Raw genomic sequence first — 21,444 nt, forward strand, 5'->3', positions numbered from 1 at the left:
GGAGTACTGAAACTAGGAGTAGATTTGAACCTACTGGCAGAGGAGTAGCTGGGCAGAGAACCACCGCAGGGGTGATGTTACAGATGGGCTCCAGGGTTCCAATGGACGTTTGCACTCGCTTTGGCGCCCTGGGGCACTTTGGTATTACAGAAGGGACAGCAGACGCTTGTGCGTCCCCTTCTGTAATACTGATAGCGTTGGTGCACATTAAGCACCAGCGCTATCACCAGAGTGCACTTCCTCATTTGCATGGGAGCGTGGCTTTGTGTCAATGAGCAAATCCCTTTGCCTCTGCACCTGCACCATATTACAGACATGGGCGCAGAGGCAAAGAAGCTGTCTAGAGGCGCACTGACAGTTCGCTGCCTGAAAGGTGGTGCACTGTCAGTGCATCCCCTGATTGCAACCCTCTGGACGGTGGAAGTGGGGCCCCTTGCACCACCCAGACAGCTCCTTGCAGGCAGGTGAAGTCACTCACATCCGCCTACAAGGGGATCTCTAATTCCCCTTAAAATGCAAGTGGGTTTGCCGCCTGCACCGTGAAAGATGGAGCAAATTTAGAACAGCTGCTCTGTTTTTCCCAGCTGTCCTGGGGCAGGGCATTTATCCTAAAAAAACATTTTTTTTGTGTGAGCAGGGTGCACCTTTTAAAAGGTGCACCCGTTGCAAACAAGGAAAATGTGGTGTATCTATGATATGGCCCCAGGGGGACACGGAGCCCACTGAAGGGATTTTTTAGGAGGCATTAAGCCTTATTGATCCCTAGTGAACCAGCAATTTCATGGAAAAACAATGTACTTTCTACTTATAGGAACACAGTAGTAGGTCTCATAGATTATTTCCTCACGAACACCTGCCACTCCGATGACCTAATTGGAGCCCGGCACATGGCCAGGGGGATAGCTGGCCATTATCCCGTGTGTCAAGTAAACTGACATTTCACATGATGAGCATGTTCAAGGAGAGCCAAACAAAGGCGAAACTTCCCTTGACCAAAGACTAGCCACGATTGTGTTTATACAGAAGGTTCCTAAACTACCCAATAAGTCTACCTTCTACAGACCTATATTCTTGTTAAACACAAGATCCATGCTAATGTCGTGGTGAAATTTTTCCAGTGTTACAATGACCTTGATCCACCTGGACCTGTCAGACTTTATGCTGGATAGAAGCACAGGATCAATTTACAGCGGCTGTATGGCATACGGTAGAGATTTACAGGACTCCACACTAGTGATATCCTTAGAAGCAGCCATGGCATTTGACACCTTTGACGCCTAACATGTTCAAGGTGCTAAACAAACTTGGCTTTGGTCCTAACTTCAGATGTTGGATCGCACTTCTCTACAATGAACCGCTGGCGAGAGTGAGAGACAACGTGAAGCTGTCCAGCACATTCAAGCTTTGCCCTTCTCTCCAGTGGTATTTGTGCTGGCCCTTGAGCTGCTAGCTGTGTGAGTAAGTGACAACTCTGATAACAGGGCTACGGTAGAAGGCAAGAGTGAAGGAGAGGATTTCCCTTTATGCAAATTGTATTCTGCTGTATGTAGCACAGGCTGAACTAACACTAGATAGGATACTGTGAATATTTGGAAACTTTGGGGAATAGTCAAGCTACCAAATAAACTGGGGAAAGTCTTACTTATACCCATTGAGTGGAACAAATAACCACCTCATCAGACAATGCCCATTACCGGTCACAAACTTGGGCATATATATCACGAGAGATAGTAACACATGCCTGAAGTGCAATCTGTACACAATCCTTGGAAAATTCTGGTAGGGACTTTGATCATTAGAGGAAGCTGCGGGGTCGCTGCTTAGCAGGACCACTATGTTTAAGATGGTATACCGACCCACATTTTTATATGCAATCCAGAATTCTCCATTTGAAATACCTCCAAGATTTTTTGAGAAGCCAGAGTCCAAAATCTAACTATTACTATGGGAAAGATTGCACTGGCTAAGCTGATGAGATGATGATGATGAGTAGTACTTTCGCATTGCTTGACATGCGAAAGTACTACTGGGTCACGCAACTAGCCACAAACAATGACTAAGTCTAAGCGCCACAGGATGACCCGGCAGTCAGAATTGACCAGCACGACATGAGAGACATTGGATACATTGTGGTGCTCTATAGATGCAGCATAATGATGGTCGTTCTGACACACACTCGGGTAGTGGTGCGAGCTTGAAGGAAATCCATGGGGTACCTGGGATGGGGGAACCGACTGGCGAGAGACCCCGCTGTTGTGGGATAGTGATCTCCTTACCAAGGTCGGAAAACTTCGAGGAGTCTAAGGCTGGGACTGTATATAAGTAAACTAGAGGATCTCTGGGTAGAGACAGACTTAATCCAATTGATGTACCTCTAACACGAATATGGCATGCCAGATGCTGGAGTCTTTCGGTTTCTCCGGCATGCATAGACAGCCCACATAAAAAAAACACACAAGATTTCAGATTCCTCCCCATGGAGGGTAGAATACTGAGTGAGCCTCTGAGAAAAAGCAGTCACAGTGATTTAAAAGACAATACAGAATAACTCTCTGGAAAGCTGGAAGGCAGATGAGGACCGCTTGGAGGTGGAGGAGGAGCGGGAAAAGGCATTAAGAGCCCACACAAAGTAGCTATCAGATTTGGATTCCACTTGGTATGATTGAGTATTTTGCATAGATCATATTGTTCCAGGGTAACACAGGAGAAAATGGTTATGCCTGACTCAGATGGCTGCCTTAAGAGCTGTACCTAAGTGGGATCATTCTTCAATAGTATATGGTCATGTGCCATGTTGCATGATTATTGGAAGGAGATAAGGGAGTGCATGGCAGAAATGGTGGGGGGCAGAGTACCCAGCTCTGCAAAACAGAGGATACTAAACATATGGATGGAAGAAAGAGTCCCGAAATACACAAAAATATGGTTGACCCTGGGATAAGGAGTGGCAAAGAAAAACATCACCTGACATTGGCGGCAGGAGAAACATTCAAGGCAGGGGCATCGAAAGGAGACATGGACTGGTGTATGCTAGCCAATCAGCGACTCTACAAAGGATTGGAATGGAGAGATTTGGGCAGAATGGCAGACGTACATGGGATCTTGAGGGTAACCATAGTTTCTAGTCAACAATGTATGAATGTAGGGGAAGGAAGAGAAGAAGATTGTGGGTACTTATCGAAAGGGCTAACAGAAATGTCAAAAATTTCTTGGGAGCATTGTTAGAGCAAAGGAATATCAGGTGTGGTGGAACATATTCATGCATTAAAAAATAAAGTGGCACATTGGTTTTCAAAGAAGTTTGTGAATTGAAGCAATTGGAGATTAGATGGAAATGTATTTTTAAAAAATCCAGGACGTGTGGGATCCATTCAAGGTACTACTACATTTTTACAGTTGGAGACCACACCTGGATGCTTGGGTGGCAAATAGATGCATTCTTACAGGATTAAGAGGGATAAAGCTGTATGCATTCCCTCCCTTTGCAATGTTACCAAGGCTACCAGTGCATGTACACAGGTACAAGAAGACAGTAGTTGCGATAACTCCAATTTTGAGATCTCAGGTTTAGTTTTAAACCATGATGGAGATGTCAGTGGTTTTTCCAATTTGTCTTCTAGTATTTGAGGGCTTACTAGTGGGGGCCAATGGTGAGTTACACTATTCGGATTTAGGAGGTCATTTTACTTTGACGGCATAAAGGATTTAAGGAGACATTGGGACATGTGAGGTCTTTCAGAAAGGACTTTCAAACACAGAGTCCTGGACTCTGGGAACAAGGAAGGCATACAGAGCAGCAACTCAAAAATTGTATTGTTTGTGTATAAGAAGGGGTTTCAAGCCTGTTTCAGCTGATATAGTTAATGTGGTGAAACATCTAGCAGAATTATTTGAGTCACATTTGGCATACAGGATGGTGGATGTATATAAAAATCTCGAATTACTGCAGGTCATGAGTTGGTTGATGGAGTTTCAATTGAGCAAAATGTAATGGTTATAGAAATCATGTGTAGTATGGGAGTTTTAAAACCTCCAGTCACAAAATATTCTTCAATATGGGTTATTAAGCAGGTGTTGAACATCTTGGAGAGTTACGGTGCTAATGAGAGTTTGACTTTGATAAATATTTCGCAGAAGTTGAGATCAAGATTTTTCACAATTGATTATCTCTTATAAATTTCCACATAAACCTCTATCCCCATTAAATTTGGCGAGCTATGTTAGGGAGGTTAGGAGAGAGACTTGTGTGGATGTGCGTAGTTTCGGGGCACATTCAGTTAGGGAAGCTTCTGCTTCAGAGGGATTAGTGATGGGAGAAAAATTGCAGGCTATTTTGCATGCTGCATATTGGTCTAATGAGAATATGTTTAGCAGTTGTTATTATAACCCTGTGGAAAATGCAATAGATAATGTTTTGGCAGGGCTTTAAAATTGCATAATGTTGGCCTCCGTGCCTTGAGATAAAATGTCGATTTTCCACAGCCTGGTGAGCAGAAAATCTGGATTTTATTGCATGCAAGTCTATATCCCCTCTTGTAAATCACCCTCCCTTAAGCTAAAGATTTTTAAAAGTTTCAGATTAAAGGGACGAAAGTAGTGTATGGTTAAGATGAAAGAATGCATCATACAGTTATAGAAATGCTCTTTAAGTTATCAAAGTTTTATCTTGTTCACAGCATGTATAGGAACAAAGAATGCTGTGTGTTCATGGATTTCATAACCTGTTACACTTTGAAGAAGTTCTAACTTCCTTCTGTTATTCCTGCTGTGAGAGGGGCAATAAAAGGATGTTAGCAAAATCTTAGCCTCTGTGCCTTTAATAAGATCCTGATTTTCTTCCGACCAGCCTGTGGAAAATCTACGTTACCTTTAGTAGTTACATACAATGCAGTGGTACAGATTATTTGTATTTAATGAACCAAGAAAACAGCTCTGCCTATAGAGAGGAGATGTTTTAGTTTTCTGACTTTTTAGGTGGTCATAGCCCTTTCTTTTTTTCCCGGCTTCCAAGTGTAGGTCCTGGAAATTTACGCCATTCATCAATTTCTCTACTAATGACAACCGCCTCAAAACCCTATGTGAGGATTTGATTGTATTATATGGAATGGCTGTGCAGCCTCACCATGTAATACACTCACAAAAACTGTCTTAGGTCCAGTCAGGCTCCTTTGTAAAACCCTTACCTCAAACCTGGGTAGCTATGTCTTCGAGCAGCAAGGCTTAAACAAAGAAACTAGTGTAAAGCATTTAGAAGCACCAAATGTCAAAATAAGAAAGCTACACAACACAAATGAATTCCAACACCTATTTATAAAAATAGATTATATTTTTATGAATTTTTAAAGACCAAGATGAACCAAATCCACCAGAGGGTTCCAGAGATATAGATTTTCAAAGGAATTATAAATCTCAGAAGTTTTAAGCTTTGTCAACTGTATTGTTTGAAAACTTTTGAAAAGTTTGTAAAAGTTGTGTTTGGCTTATTTGGCCCGAGTAGGGGGACCACATCCATCAGGGGGAGGTCAGGTTGGCCACAAAAGAGTATTTGGACAGTTACCTGGATACCAAAGCATTCTACAGTCCAGTTCTAAACTCTACATTATAACCGCCATAGACTTTAACGGTGTGGTCCTGATGCTGAGGATACAGGTGATGGAAGATGCTCAGAGAGGCTCTTGTGCTGTGTTGTCATAAGGGATGCCATTGTAATTACTCCTCAGTCTACGGGTCAGGTGGGGGGACTTTGGACACAAAAGTAGGAGTACCTCAAAGGCCTCTTTGAACTAGTAGAAATCCACCTGCTACTGTGCTACCAGTCTCTGTCAACAGCAGCCCCAGCAGTATTCTTTGGTGGAGGCTGTGGTCCCTCTTGGGTGACCAATCTGGACTCAGACGACATTCCCGGGTCTGGCAGACTTGGGTGCAACGTTTGGCCGTCGAAGATCTATCTCTTGGAGAGCCAAGGGGCAGTCAGCTGGGAGTCTCCAGAAAGGGCTACTGACTTGCTGGGTTAGGGGCTGAGAGCCATTTTGTTCTTTGTCATACAGAGCGTGTCTAATCTGTGCTGAAGCCCAGGGTGGACACTCTGCCATACATGCCATTATCACCATATATTAGGGACTTATATGTAAGTCAGTCTGTGCCAATTAGGATAAGCCAATTCAATGTTTCATGGTTAGCAGATTCGAAAAACCAGCAGCCTCAGTCTAAAATTTCAGGGTTGACATTGGAAATAGGGGCATTTCCTTACATCCTAAATCTATGCCTGTCAGATTTTCTAGGATAAACAAATTCTGCCTGTTTTTTGGCCGTGTGCAGGAGCCTATTATAATTTCTGTGCAGAACTAATTTTCAAAGTGGAGAAATTTCTTCCTGTATCTGCAAAGAAACATAAGAATGCTTACGCCACATGAATGGCATTGGTGTATGTGCCTTTGTACTGTGACATATTTCCGCAGCTTTTCGAAAAGATAAACATTATATACTGTTTAAACACTCTGAGCAATCAGGAACTGGAGCACCTTAGCATAGGATGAAGTGTCGGGATCTATGGGGAACTACATGCCCCTGCTTTTTTAATTAGCTAAAAACTTTTTCAAACGTTTTGTTTCAATTAAACCAGTCCTGAACGTTTAATGCCAAACTTAAGGTGCTCCAGCTAAATGGGATGGAGAGACAGAGCTAACGAAGAATCAGGCCATTTTGCTAGATGCCAACATTAGCTCCAAGATGACTGAAGAAAGAACATTAAGTTGCCCTTTAGCCAGGGGATACAGTTTTGTGTGAGTTTATTTTTCTAATCCGTCAACAGCAACTCCTCAATTACTTAAATAATTGGCAACCTTGGAGGAGGGATTCATTTCAGTTGCTGGAAAATTCCTGCTCTTGGCAACTCTTATATATGAAGATAAAGGTGATCAGTCACATATCTGAAAGGTCCTTGCATATTTGAGCGATAAATACATTTACCTTCCTGCACTCTTTCAGTCTCTGGCTCCTCATCTAAAACAAATTCTGGAAATAGAAAAGATAATATTGAGAAAGGAAATGTCTCACAGAGACTGAAGAAGGTGAAGAAATAGAGAATCACCTCCCATCGGAACTTCTGTTGTAGAAGATGATATGCTTTTCTGTTTAATATTTTATTAAAGCTTGAATCTGAGCTTGTGTTAGTACAGGATAAATATTGGGCTCCATTCTCCACATTCAACTTGCCGCTTCCCTTAACAACATTATCTCCGTAATTAAGATGTTTGTGCTTAGTTGAGTGCTTTTGAGGCTCCATCCTTAAAGCCTTTAGAAAGCATATTGATTAGCCTTACTACTTGTTCTACAAAGTGCAACATTTTTATCTTCCAAACTGTCCTTTAAGACAAGAGAAAAACAACCTGCCTATGAAATGCCAAATCAATGTTCTCTCCAATTAACCCACACCTCAGAAAACTCAAGATCCATTAAAAATATTTATAAATAAATAAAAAGTGCAATAAAGATTTCACAGAAATTGGCATTATTTGCATACTTGTGTCCCCCATGATCAGTTTTTCAACTTTATTCAGACACCCTCAGCCCGCAGTAGGGCAGGGTGGGTGCCATCTGTTAAGTGTGCAGGTATTTTGCAGATAAGCTTCTGGGCTCCTGCACCATGCCACATTCACCGGTAAGTACCTAGCAGCTGCACTGACCTGCATACCACAGACCCAGGCACTTGGGAGACTCACGTATTCTTTGGTCTGCCCTGTTACAAGGTCCCTTGCTGCTGCTTCCAGGTCTGCACAATTCACTGTTCGGTCTTTCTCCAAGAAATGCTAGATTCTGGCTCACCCCTTCCAACCAGCCACCATCAACTCTCACTGCAGCTTCGTTCCCAGTTTGCACTGTCGGTTTCTGGCCTCAGTCCTGGTGACCATGAACTCGAACCACAAGATGTTGGCGATAAGACTAGTATCTCAGATCAAGAGGAACTCTGAAATCAGCCATGCTGTGATCTTAGGAAACAGCGGGGTTCGAATTTTCTGTGTGAAGGCGAACCATGTGATGGCCATCACACATCCCATGACACCACCGCATGCCACTTGGCTCCACGTGTGGTAAAGCAGGTACACTCGACTATATGATACGAGCAGAGCTCCCGTCACCAGGCACACAGATAGAATGTGTCTCCACAATAAGTCCAGGCAGCGAGCGTTGTTCGTTTGATGCATTCTCAAATTCAGGAAAAGGTAGGCTTAGACTGAGAAGAACCACATGAACCTGGAGTGACTGGAGGGCATGCCGTACTCTGTGGTGACCGTGGTGTTGGCTCCTTCACATGGTTGTGGCTTGCGGATGATGTTCTTATTAACCAGTTGTCACCTTTGTTGACTATCAGCCCCCCCAGTAAGGAAATCGTATGCAGCTCCCGCTTGAATATAATGAGAGTCATAAACCCAATGAGAATAAAGACTATACCCAGGTTCAGCTAAGCTAGCACCTGGCCTGAAAAATCCCCCGTCTGGTATTCTACTTGTGTGAGGGACACGGAGTGCCACTTAGCGGCCAGTGAGCACAGCCAGATGGCCACCATCTTACTACTTAAATGGGTTAGGGTGAATGCCTTTAGGTGGCCTACACAATGCCTGATTCAAACCTCATTCAAACAAAAGAAGAAATATAAAGGCCTTCCGACTGCGTATACAGATTAGAACCCCATTCTCTACCAGTCTCTGAAGGCACCTCATTCAGTAACCAAGGCGGGAGAAATATCATGTAAAATAGTTTTAACAGCATTTGAATCTCAGTATTACTGTGAAGCATAATTTTTTTGAGCTTAAGATGCTTTATTGAGGTTATAAAAACAATGTAAAACAACAGTACAAAATATTAGCAATAGTAGGAAAAATTGACAACTTGGAATATAAAACAAAGGCGAAATGTCATAATATCCTATATATGAAAACTATACTTAGTGAAAAGAGCATTTTGTTGAATTTTAAAGTAAAATAGAAGAATAAAGAGAAGAAAAAGGAGAAGAGGAGGAAGAGGGCGAGATAAAAGTACAAAAGAGAAAGAAAAGTAGGAAAGGAAAAACATCATTAAACCAGTTACAGTATAAAATGTATAGCAATAAAAAATAGTAACCACATAAATCAAGTTGTCTTTCTGGATAAGAAGGTAGTTAAAGGTAACCATAAGAAATCTCTCTTAATTAACAAGGAGGTGGAGGTTGCGTAAGCTCTGTCCATTCTATGATGATGACATGGTAAATTCCACCAGGCTTGGTAATAGATTTTAGAAGTATCCTTCCAATTAACAATAATAATCTGAAAGGAAATTGCTAAGAAAAGATTCATAAAAGGACCGGCATCCTTATGGTTGGCAAAAACTGGGGAGAGACTGCTATCATTAAGTTTACTCCAAATGGTGATCCATAAGGTGTTGATCAGAGGACAATGGAAGAACAAGTGTAGAAGGTCTGCTGTGACATGAGGACATGACCAACATTTAGGGGAGTCTATCAAATCAAAATGGTGAAGTTCAGAAGGGGTCAGAAAAAGTCTAATATAAAAATAATATAAGGTTCACGTTGTACTGGCTGAGCGGGAAGTAGTGTGAATCCTGGACCAAAGTAATTCCCATGTATGTATAGGAAGATCAAGGCTTAAGTCTTTTTCCCATTGTAATTCTAAGGGGGATTTACCTCTGGTAACCTGGGAATTAGATAATAATTTATATATAGCAGCTGCCTTAAATTGTGTGGAAAAATCAATAGGGTTAGGAGAAAGAGATACATGGTCAGAAGAGGTAGAGGGATTGGAGTGCACAGGGGTATAATAACCTGTAAGGACATCTTTGAGTGTAGTATATTGAGAAGCATGTTGTGAGGAGATATGGTAAAGGGATTGGAGGACAGAAAAGGGCATAAAAGCAGCATCTTTCATCAGGTGCTGAGGGGTAACGATACCTTTATCAATCCACTCCTTTCAAAACAAGGCACGATTATTAATCTTAAAGTGTGAAGCATAAATTTGAAAGTACAGTTTCTTTAAAATCATTTTACCAGTATATCAGAGCAGCTTACAATAAATTAACTGCTCCTAATTCATCTTATTTGTTAATTCTCTTAGTGTAAATGTTCAACAGTGCACTGAACTAATCAGAGCCTGAATCAGACTAAAACTGCAGAAACAAAAGTGTCTTAACACGCACCAGACTGCTTTTGGGCTCTGAGTCACACTTACTCTAATTTTTTCTCAAGACCATATTACTTGACAAATCCAGGCTAGACTGTACCAGTGCACCAAAAATTCCAGAGATTTTGGTCTGCATTGCATTCAAACAAGCAGACTGATAAGAAAAACCCCATCTCAGTGCGACAGTGCGACAGCCATCCTGGTATGGTATGTAGTGAGACTGAACACTTCTCTCCCCGACAGAGTGCTGGCCCACCCAAATACACTATGCTAATAAAAGGTACCATGGAATGTAAAAATGTAATGTAAAATTGCTTTTGTATAGCGCATTCTATCACTCCAAGGAGCATCTTGGCACTGTGAGCCACCCCAGAATAGAAAAAGGTGGGTAAGCCGGAACAGTTCTCAGCAGATAACCCTTACACCATGGCCTTTCAACAATAGTGCTGTGAACTGCCATCAGCCATGACCATCACCATGCTGAAAGCTAATTACATCAAAACAAACCCAGGGCGTTCAGCACGTTGACCTGACATGAACCCATAGCCTTACTGATCACAGGATGCTCTCTGTGTCCTGGAAACGTACATCTTATTTAGATTGAATAAAAAAGAAGAAATTCTAGGATACTTCAATGACAACCCTGATTATACAATGGCTGGCTCAAAAACATACTACAGGGAGTCTAAGGGGTCTTTTATAACCCAAGGCAGGGGCTGGGCCGCAGAAGTCCTAGAATGAGAAATGGGATCAACAATGTTTAAGCTAGGTCACGTGGTGTGAACGGCGTTTGTTATATGAATGTAAGGACTCGGATAAAGTAGGATTTAGAGAGTAATACATTAAGTTTGCTGGTTTTTGTAACCATCTATTTTATAGTGAGTGGTTCATGAACCTTAATTATAGCCAAGGAGTTTTGGGTGAAGACTTGATACTGTTTTCTTTGTCATAGTAATAATTAGACTGACAAGGGGGATCCTGGATTTTGCACCTTTTGCAGGGCCCTATAGTTGTGCTGGCTTTAGAACTATGTACCCTGTACCCTAGCTAACCAGTAGTAGAATGCCTTTGCTTTCCCTGTAAAAAAGGTGTAACTGGCATACTCCTTATTGTTATATTTAACTTACTACAAATCTCTAGTATATGGTACAAGGTGTACCCAGGAGCTGGACATTAAATGCCACAAGTGGCCTGCAGCACCTATTGTGAACTCCACTACAGTGTTAGTCCAAATATGTGTTTAGGTCAACCCTGTGTAGTCTGACTGTAGCAGTAAAAAAACTAAGGGTGGGCGGGCAGCTACGCTCCGTGCACGGAGTGTGCGTAGTGCTGGCTTCTAAACATTTTGCGTAGCAGGCGTAGAATTCGGCACTACGCACGCTCCGCAGACGGTGCGTAACTGGCCGCCACCCGCCTCCCTCCCGCCCTCCCTAAATACTTTAATTTAAATGTTAGAAAGAATTAAAAGGCACTTACCTTGCCTGCCGCTGCCCGCTGCGTCCCCGGGGCTCCCTCTCTTCATCGCTGTCGTCTTGGGTACTAATGCGCATGCGCGGCCGCCGTAGTTGGCCTTCCGTAGTTGGGGTGCAATGGCAGCGTCTGCTTTGTTGAATACGTGGTGTGAGTACGGGTCTGATGGAGATCCTGAGTGGATGGAGTTCATGACCTTGCGTGTCTCGTCGTCATTGACGTTGGACCAGGAGGTCAGGCGGTTGGCGCTGGTGGTTTTCACAGGGGAGGTGGGGTCTGTCATAGTCGGGGCGGTCATGGCGTTGAAGCTATCATGGATGTCAGCGATCTTGCGGTGGAAGAAGATGGCCATTGAGTTGCACAGTTCTTCTGAGGGCGGGGTATGTTGTTGGCGTTGGCGCTGGGGTTGGAGAGTTCCTTTACGATGCTGAAAAGCTCTTTGCTGTCGTGTGCGTTGTTATCCAGGCGGTCTTTGAAGGAGGATCTCTTGGCTAATCTGATGAGGTGGTGATATCTGCGGGTGGTGTCCTTGTGGGCTGCGTGGTTGTCGGGAGTCAGTTCGTGGAGCCATATCTTTTCCCAGTTTCCGGCATGTCATTGGGAGGTCTTCAGCTCGTCGGTGAACCAGGTGGCTCTCTTGCTGGTGTGGTTGTTTGAGGGTTTCTTAAGTGGGGCAAGGGTGTTGGCGCAGTCATTAATCCACTTTCTGAGGTTGCGGGCTGCGGTGTCTGGGTTGGTGGGGTCGGTGGGTGGGTTTTGGGCGAGGGTGGTGATCAGCTGGTCTTCGGTGACTTTTCTCCAGCAGCGGGAGGTAGCTGTTGGGTGCGGTGGTGCGTGGTTGGTTTATTGAAGGTGAAATGGATGCATCGGTGGTAGGTCCAGTGGAGTTCGGTGGTGTGGTCGAAGGTGACGTGGGTGCCTGTGGAGAAGACAGGGTCCAGTGTGTGGCCAGCGGCGTGGCTGGGTGCAGTGAAGAGTTGTCTGAGGCCGAGGTTGGTGAGGTTGTCGATCAGGGTGGCGGAGTTGGCATTGTTGTTGATCTCGAGGTGGAAATTCAGGTCCCCGAGGAGGATGTAGTCCGTGGAGGCGAGTGCGTGGGTGCTGGCGAGGTCGGCGATGGAGTCGCTAAATTGAGCTCGGGGTCCGGGGGGTCTGTAGATGAGTGTTCCTCTGAGGGTGGTGTTGGGGTCGGTGTGGATCTAGAAGTGCAGGTGTTCAGTGGTGTTGAGGGTGTCGTCTGCGTGGGAGGTGACCTTGAGGGTGGACTTGTGGATGATGGCTATTCCTCCTCCGATTTCCTTGGCGCGATCCCTGCGGGTGACCTTGTAGCTGTCCGAGATGGCTATGGCGATGTCGGGCGCCGAGGAGTCGTTCCACCAGGTCTCGGTCAGGAAGGCCACGTCTGGTGCAGTGGAGGTGGTTGGGTCCAGTCCTTGGAGGTTTGGTGACTTTGTCGCAGGTGAAGCTGCAGGTGTGGCAGGAGAAAGGCCCGTGAGTCCGTTTCGGGGCGGCTCGGAAGCAGGTGTAGTTTCGGCCGGTGTTGAGTGCATAGAGGGTGCTGGCGTCTTAGCAGAGTCTGGTGTTGTGGCGTTCGGGGGGTCCAGGGGTTCTGGCACTGGGCACAGTCCAGGCGCGGACAGGTGCGGATGGGCTTGTCTTTGGCGCGCCAGCTGCGCGCCCGCTGCGCGGCCTCCATTAGAGGGGGATAGGGAGGGAGGAGCAGCTAGGAGGTGGGAGCGGAGTGGCCAATGGGGAGCAGGGGGTGGGGCCGCAGGGACGCAGCAGTGAGAAGGGGTGGGAAACGGCCGGAAAACAGGCGTGCGGCAGGGAGCAGTTAGGAGGAAGCTGGTGGCCGTGTGATGGCGTGGGGAGCGACCTGCCTGCGAGCAGGGTCAGAGGTCGCTCCTACGCCACTGCGCGGCCTCCTTAAGAGGGGGAGAGGGAGGGAGGAGCAGCTGGGAGGCAGGAGCGGGGTGCCCAATGGGGAGCAGGGGGGACGAGGCCGCAGGGACGCAGCGGCGGGAAGGAGCGGGAAACGGCGGGAAAACAGACGGGCAGCAGGGAGCAGGTACGAGGCAGCTGGCGGCCGTGTGGTGGCATGGGGAGCGACCTGCCTGCGAGCAGGGTCAGAAGTCGCTCCTACGCCACTTCGCGGCCTCCTTAAGAGGGGGAGAGGGAGAGAGGAGCAGCTGGGAGGTGGGAGCGGGGTGGCCAATGAGGAGCAGGGGGGCGGGGCCGCAGGGACGCAGCAGCGGGAAGGAGCGGGAAATGGCAGGACAACAGGCGGGCGGCAGGGAGCAGGTGAGAGGCAGCTGGCGGCCGTGTGGTGGCGTGGGGAGCGACCTGCCAGCGACCTGAAAATGCTTAAGTAGGCAGCATGGGCCTCGGTAACCTCGACCTCATTGTTTAGGGCTTGGTCAGTACTCTTTCTCACCCAGTACTAAGTGCCATGTATAAATGTGGTACATCTAGGCACCTACTTCAGAACTTCTAGACCTTATGAAGAACAGAAGAAATGCTGTCTATGTCCTGGGAGAATCTCTCTCGTGAACTCAGGACAACAAAGTGGAATTCAAAGAAAATAAGACTGACTCCCCATTTAAGCTTCAAGGGTACAACAAGCTACAAGAAGACTTTACTGCAATTGCCCAGCTGACTAATCACAACTGGACCTAAACTGGAACCTGCTATTGGCCTCTACCTGATACTCTGTGAGTCACTAAGTCCCTTCCCTGAGGTTCTCTGGCATTAAAATTGTATTCACACATGTGGTGAATTGGGACTTAAAGGACTGAGGGCCTTATTTAAAGTTTGGAGGAAAGGATACTACGTCACAAACATGACAGATATCCCATCTGACATATTACTAATGCATTAATACTTTGGCACTTGTAATCTGGTGGACGCGATATCCTTCACATTTGTGACAGAGTATCCCACCCGCAAAACTCTAAATCAGATCATAATTCAGAAGGTAAAAGCTTTGACCAGAACAAACATGGTTGGTGCATTTGGCCCACGCTCCACCGTGCCCAGCCTTAATTTACGCCTAGGTCCTGGCCTTCCTCAACCATTAACTATCATTGGCATTTTGTGCTTCCTGGTGCTATTCCTACTTAACACTTTAAAAATTCACATCTACGAGGTCAAATGTACTGAACAGCAAAAACTCTTTAAATATGATCAGCTTAGCTGTTTTGATGTTCTCAGGAGTGAACTCACCACTAGTTTCAGCTAAATGGCATGAAGTACAAAATGAGCAGTTCAATTAAACTACTGTAATGAACTGGAAGACTGCTGTAGGCAGGACAACATATGGCTGAGAAATGTGAATGATGGTCTTAAAGGTGCCAAAGTAGTCAAACTTGCCATAATGATTGAGGAGGACTCATTTTGAATTGACATCCCAGGGAATTACAATGTACCATAGGATATTCTGAAGAAGATGGTGTCCTAACAACTTAAAGACTATATTGTCAGGAGAACAGGAACCAATTTGATTTTAAGCAAGCTAGGTTCAGCTCTGTGAGGACATTATGCAAAATATAATGTCTAGGAAGAGAAGCATGCAGGAATATATAAATGAACTCAAGAAAAGAAAAGATATATACTTATGACTATTGCCCTTCACCCTGCATTTTCACCGATTATATGATACACAGACAATTGTCACTCTTTAAAAAGAGAAATCTATGTTTTTGGCTGTTCCAAAGAGATGGTAGTGGAGAAAGGAGCAAATGCAAGTAGGCCTATCCCTGGTAATAAAACACAAAGGAATCTGGAAGATAGTGCAAAACAAGGTGAAGAAATAGAAACATTCTAAGGGGTCCTTAAACCAACAAAGAAGAGATTGGCACGAACGCTGTAATATAAAAACATTTATTAACCTCACATGAGGGAGACTGCATCACACAGTCCCCTCAGGCCGCTGTATGAGACAGTCTAAGGAGTACAGAGAACAGGGGCCTTATATATGCATTTGTTGCCTAGTCAGCATAAAACCAAGGGGAGGTCCTGGCACATACACACATGGTAATTGACTAATATGGGTATACAAAATTTGCTTGCTCAACAAAGTGAGAGGAGAGACATTTCTCCTTACATCAGCAAGAATAGCCTGACAGTTCTACACTAGGAGCAGGTGTATTCTACCAGCTATGCCTTTCTGAGCATGTGCAAGGCTCTGGAAGAGGGATAAAGCACATGGTGAGCACATGGCTAACTAAAATGTCTGCCAATACCAAAATGGCTTTTAGCTCATGCTAACAGCGATTCCTGCAATCTTTAACATAGGGACGTTCTGCCCCGCAGACTGTGCAAGTAATCAGCAGAGATTATTTCCAGTGATTTTGTTGTAATGTAGATACATATTCAGGTACATTATGGTGCAGGCATGTTTGTTGCCATCTTCAGCATAAATATGTGAGCTAAGTAGAGGGCAGATGGGAGTAGACTGGCCAGAGGTACACCTAGCTCACTGGGGTATCCAGGGTTATAGCCTAGTTCTTATTCAGGTGTTGTTATGTTGTTAGACCAGTGTGGTGTTTAAGACTTTGTTCTGTGATAAGAGTCTGTTTTTCCAGTAAAAAAAGTGTACAATCTGATGGAGAATTTTAGGAGAAACTTGGCATACATATGCTGTCTACAGGGAGCACACGCAAAAAGAACATTCATTACATGACCTCCAGATTTTCTTCCACTAAATCTAAGACTTGTGTGATATTCGTATTGACATGCTAAAAGATTATTGCTAGAGAGGAAAGGAGAGATGGATCATGTAGCAGTCTTTACTGTTCAGACCTAGCATTCCCTATTTTAGGTCTGGCTAGACAGCACAGCTGTTGCCAGACATTAACCTAAAACGAGCTTTAAAAAGCAATACCAAGAGAAGTGTTTTGGCTCTACCTACATGTTAGTATCCAGGTTTACATGTTTTGATTAGGCAGGAGGTATGTGCTTCCACTTAAAAAGTGCTTGCCCTCCATGCAGCTGTTAACAATTTAGTTATCCTGCTGCCTAAGCCAGCAGTGGTATGTCATGGTCACAGAGAAGGTTATAGGGGAATGCAAGAGGAATATAGAGTGAGCCTCACAGACTATAATTAAGGAAATTGAATATTACTGCAAAATTCCTTAACACACACCCAGAGCCGAAGGTTGTATGCAGTGATGCCTCATCCAAGATTGTAGTCGCTGTGAACAGGGATGCCACAGTTTGAAAGTAAATCTAAAAGGAAATATGGTAAAGATTGGAACCTCATCTTGTAAGATTTCTTGGTACCAGTCATCGTGAATCCCTAGTATAAAAGGGGAAATTAAGGTTAATGAAATTGCATCCCAAGCTTGCCGTCGGAGTCTTGAAAACGCTAGAATTTTTGGAGCCACACTTTGTTCTTCATGCTGCCTTGGATGCCTGCTTCTCTTGTCACTTCTACTAGTCTTGGGTGTCTGACAGGAGGGTTTACTTTCACCCAAGGATTTCTTTTTCTAAACTTTAGTAATCTCCTGCAAGGATTTCCTTGCAACTCTATTCACCCCGTAGAATGAACATTACCGAACTGGGAATCATTTTATAAAGAGAGAAAGACTGAACTTTTTGAATATTGTGTGAACTGCACTGGGTTGTGAGTGCTTTTAACTCACCTACTATGATTCTGTGACAATTGATTTCTTTTTTCTAGAGAGTGTTAGAAGTAGACTTACACGTTGTAAGACATTTAAGGAGAGCAGCTGAGAAAGAGCTGGGTATAAACCAGATCAGAATATGGAGGCTGTGCTTACCAAAATCTGTCTGATGTGCAGAAAGCTTCACACTAATTTTTTTCTCTTTCTCATCCCATTTCCCTTGCGTGTTTGTGATTCACATTGTATTTGTTTGGTTTTGGAATGCCTTTCGGGAGATTTGGAGCAGACCTGGGTGTGTGCATGGTAATTCTGCATAACAAATACTTCTGGTACATCCTCAGAATTCATGGCATTGTATGCCTGAGCTTGAATTTTCAGGGGCACACACATTACATTGTAATGCTATTAAAGTGTCTTATGCCGTGTTTGGTTTTCTTGCAGCAGCACAGATGTGAGCGCGGTCTTTAACCTTAGACTTCAGAGTCCAGTTTTGTTTATTTTGAAATCCCAGGGCTACAGTAATCTATATGGATTTTTAGGTCTTGCATGACAGTTCCGCTGTCGCCTGACCTTATGCGTTCAACATGAAAGAGCTTTCAGAGTCCTACTGATAGATGGGTTAGGCTCTAACCACATGTTCGGTCTCCTGAGTACAGACTTTGACCAGGGCAAATTTGTGTGCTTAAACTAAAAAGACTGCTTGTGTTGCACTTTTTGGCTTGAGGCAAATGTTATACTTGATACAGCAGGACTGAGTTGATTAAGGTAGCAAGCCATTGCCTGATCTGTTTATTATAAAATATTATGATATAAGCACTAGGCCATACGTATTTATTGTGAAAAGCATATATTAAAGTAGGACATGGACGGCTGTGAATCTTGAGCTTTGCTGCAATAACAGCAACTATCCAATATCGGTCATAATCCGCTGCAATGTAGGAACATAAACTCACTCTCTCTCTTGACTGAGAAGTGGACGGCAGCGGGTTTCAATCTGCTGAGTGGTGCTGGCAGATACACTGGCATGGAGGAGACCGATAGTGTGTGAAGCAGCACACTTGAAAATAAGATCAATACGAAGTGAACTTGGTGCACCTTGACTTGCCGAGAGTCAATGAGCTATGGCCAGTGACCAGAAAGAAGTGCTGAGTACTGAAGTGGCAGACCTGACTTCGATGAACAGTCTGGAGGATTGTTATCCCGAGCGAGTCAGAGTTGCCTCTGTTTTGTGATGTTCCCAGAACAATCAGTACTTATCAGGAAAGGAGCCCAGTTTCCAATCTGTACAGGTTCCCTCTACATTCAGGAAGTTCGTCATGCTGCTCATGCTCGGGGCCTTCACTCTCCCAGTTCACTTTCATGTAGTTGTTCCTTAGGTTAACCTGAGTGAAGGGCAGCCACCTCCTCTCCTTCAAGAGCTATAATCTGCAATGATCCATTTCCGCATACCACAGACACTCAACAGTCTCTGGGTTTTCGATCACACCCCTCTCCATCAAGCAGATGCCCATGTTGGTCACTGTTGAGATACTGACCTACTCTTCCCAAAACTGACGCATCTCCTGTCCTGATATGTAGCTCCAACCACTCTTGTGACCTCTGGGATTGAGAAGAAGTGAGATTTGTCAATGTGTATGAACCTGAGTTTTGACAGAAACAGCAACATGGAATTTAGTTTCATACCTATTAGTTTTTGTTTCACAACTACAAACGTTTTACATAACTGTTGAACCTTTTGTGTGTAGCCAAGTAAGATTTGTATGTTGCTATCCTCATCCTGGGCAACACCTTTATTGTGGGTCATATTTAGTATAATGTCCCTGTAATTCAGGAGTTTGTGATAATATCACTTGAAGAAGCACCCAGGGTTGGGATCAGGGCCAGAGCTCTGTGAGCTCGCTCAATCATGAACATTGAGAAAAGTTCAACTGGCGGAAGCTTGCCTCGTTGCAAATGTTCCAGCCAGTCCCCTCTAATTGCTCTGGGAACAGGCCGGACTGGCTACCGGGCAGTTTGGAATGCTGATGAGCTGGGGGCTGATTTCGTTAATTGAGACCTGCGTGTGCTAAACGAAATTCGTTTTGCTTTAATTATTTCGAAGCACACGCAAGTCTCCATGAACGAAATCAGCCCCCACCACAGTAAAATCACCCCGAGCTCGACAGCATTCCAAACTGCTCGGTAGTCAGGTCGGCCCTTTAGGGGAGCGAACATGAAGTGTACATGAAAACTGGTATCAATTTGAAACGGATTCCGTATTAAGGACTAATCGACCAAAATGCCCAAAGCACCAACTTAACTATACTGTCTACATGTGCCATGTATCAAATGGGGGGCACTGCTTTGAACGAGCTCCCCACTAACCCCCACTGCTAGGATCGAAAGGACTGTAGGGGTGGGTGGAAAGATTAATAGTGGTGTGACAGTTAAACCCAGAGGCCCTCAGTGATGCTGTGTTTAACCCCTTCTATGCGGATGACGGCCCCCAGCCGTCATGCATCACGGTGCTCGTGTGCTGATGACGGCTGGGGGCCGTCATGTACCCGCCCACTCCGAAAATTGCTGCACAGGCGCAGAATCGTGGCCGCGCCCAAGAGGTTAGATCGGCAATCAAAGCAAGCCTGGTGGGGTATCTAGAAACGATTATGCAAGACACAAATACCTACGCAGTGGAATGGGAGGCTCTGAAAGCATTGCTCCTGGAGGTATCTATGTCTGAAACATATAGTATTAAGTAACAGTTAGAACATACCCTAACAGCGCAAGAGGCTAGATTTGGTCCGCTCCAAATGCATCACCCAGGCGCAATGCAGGTTGGAACTTAGTCAGATATAGCAGACATCTGGAATACAGTAGATAAACATATACTAAGGGACACTTTTGACCTGGCTTCTTCCACTGGCTACCCCACTGACATTAGCTCTGAATAGAATAGACAGGACACTAACAGTGACACAGACTTGCATCAGTGGCACCTTATCAGAATACCTAGCCCGCCGCCATGAAAGTCTGTAGTCACTAGTAGCATCACAAATTGAGTCCTACCCGGAGCACCTTGTGCTCCTGAGGATACCCCAAGAGAATATTGATGCACTGGAGTTAGAAATTACTAGGGAGGAGGTAAGAGCTGCAGTTTGCAGCCTCCACGCCTGGAAAGCCTTTGGAGGGGACATGTATGTGGATATAGTGGCTGGTAAACATTTAGGGGTTTACTTGGGAGCTAAGCAGAGGGGAACACTACTGGATACTGTGCGACAGGACATTTTTGTAATGGTGCCCAAGCCTGACAAAAGACCATACACAGCTTGGCACATGTAGATCATTATCCATGCTGAGTTTAGACACAAAAATGCTCACTAAGATAGTAGCAAAAAGATTGCAGACCAGGGTTGGAGCCCTCGCGCAAGAGGACCAGTGCGGCTTTATCCTGGACCACAACATTCTTGTGAGTATTAGATGCCTGAACCATGTAATTGCCTCGATAGAGAAGTTTGTGGAGGACGGTGCTCTTGTGACACGATGTCGGAAAGAAAGTCAGTTGCCTCCCTCAGGTGGGAGTACATGTTTGAAGTTCGCACTAAAGTGGGATTTGCCCCCAGTATTGTAGGCTGGGTGAGACTCCTGTACAAGGACCCAATCACTAGGATCAGATAAGGTGGCAGACTATCGAAGGACTAGAGGGTAGAAAGGGAGACCAGACAGTAATGTCCTCTGTTGCCACTGTTGTTCCCTATTATGATGGAACCACTGGATGTATGGCTATGATTTTAGTTGCGTCCCTGGGGAATTAAACTGGGCAATATGGTGCATGTAGTGTCTATGTATGCAAACAACACATTGGTGTACTTCGCTCAGCCCCAGGAATAGGTTCCCATCCTCATGCAGGGACCGGACACATTTTCATAAGTCTCAGTGCTGTGTGTTAACAAACTGCACAATGATAGGATCCTGAAGCGGGTTAGATCCTCCATAACTTTCGGAAAATCTACTTTGCTTTCTGTTATGGGAAGAGTGGCAATAGCAAACAAATAGTGCTGTTACCCTGCTTTTTATATATACTGCAAATTGCTATGCAGCCCTTATGGAATTCCGTATTCTGAGAAACAGATTATCTGTTAGTCTTGATGGTGTGGGAGAGGAAGATAAATTGAACCCCACAGGAGATGTTAAAACTTCAC

The 21,444-nt window shown here is 44.8% G+C and overlaps 1 protein-coding gene and 1 pseudogene across 4 annotated transcripts in view; one reads left to right on the top strand and one right to left on the bottom strand.

Annotated features, from left to right (window-relative positions):
* The window catches only part of HSD17B3 (hydroxysteroid 17-beta dehydrogenase 3), a 1,142,586-nt gene that overhangs the window by 162,558 nt on the left and 958,584 nt on the right, over window positions 1-21,444 (top strand). The gene's annotated exons all lie outside the window — the stretch shown is intronic.
* On the bottom strand, window positions 7,851-8,566 carry LOC147727132 (dolichyldiphosphatase 1 pseudogene; annotated as a pseudogene).

The sequence above is a fragment of the Lissotriton vulgaris genome, chromosome 3_1, assembly GCF_964263255.1.
Source record: "Lissotriton vulgaris chromosome 3_1, aLisVul1.2, whole genome shotgun sequence".
Taxonomy (NCBI): Eukaryota; Metazoa; Chordata; class Amphibia; order Caudata; family Salamandridae; genus Lissotriton; species Lissotriton vulgaris.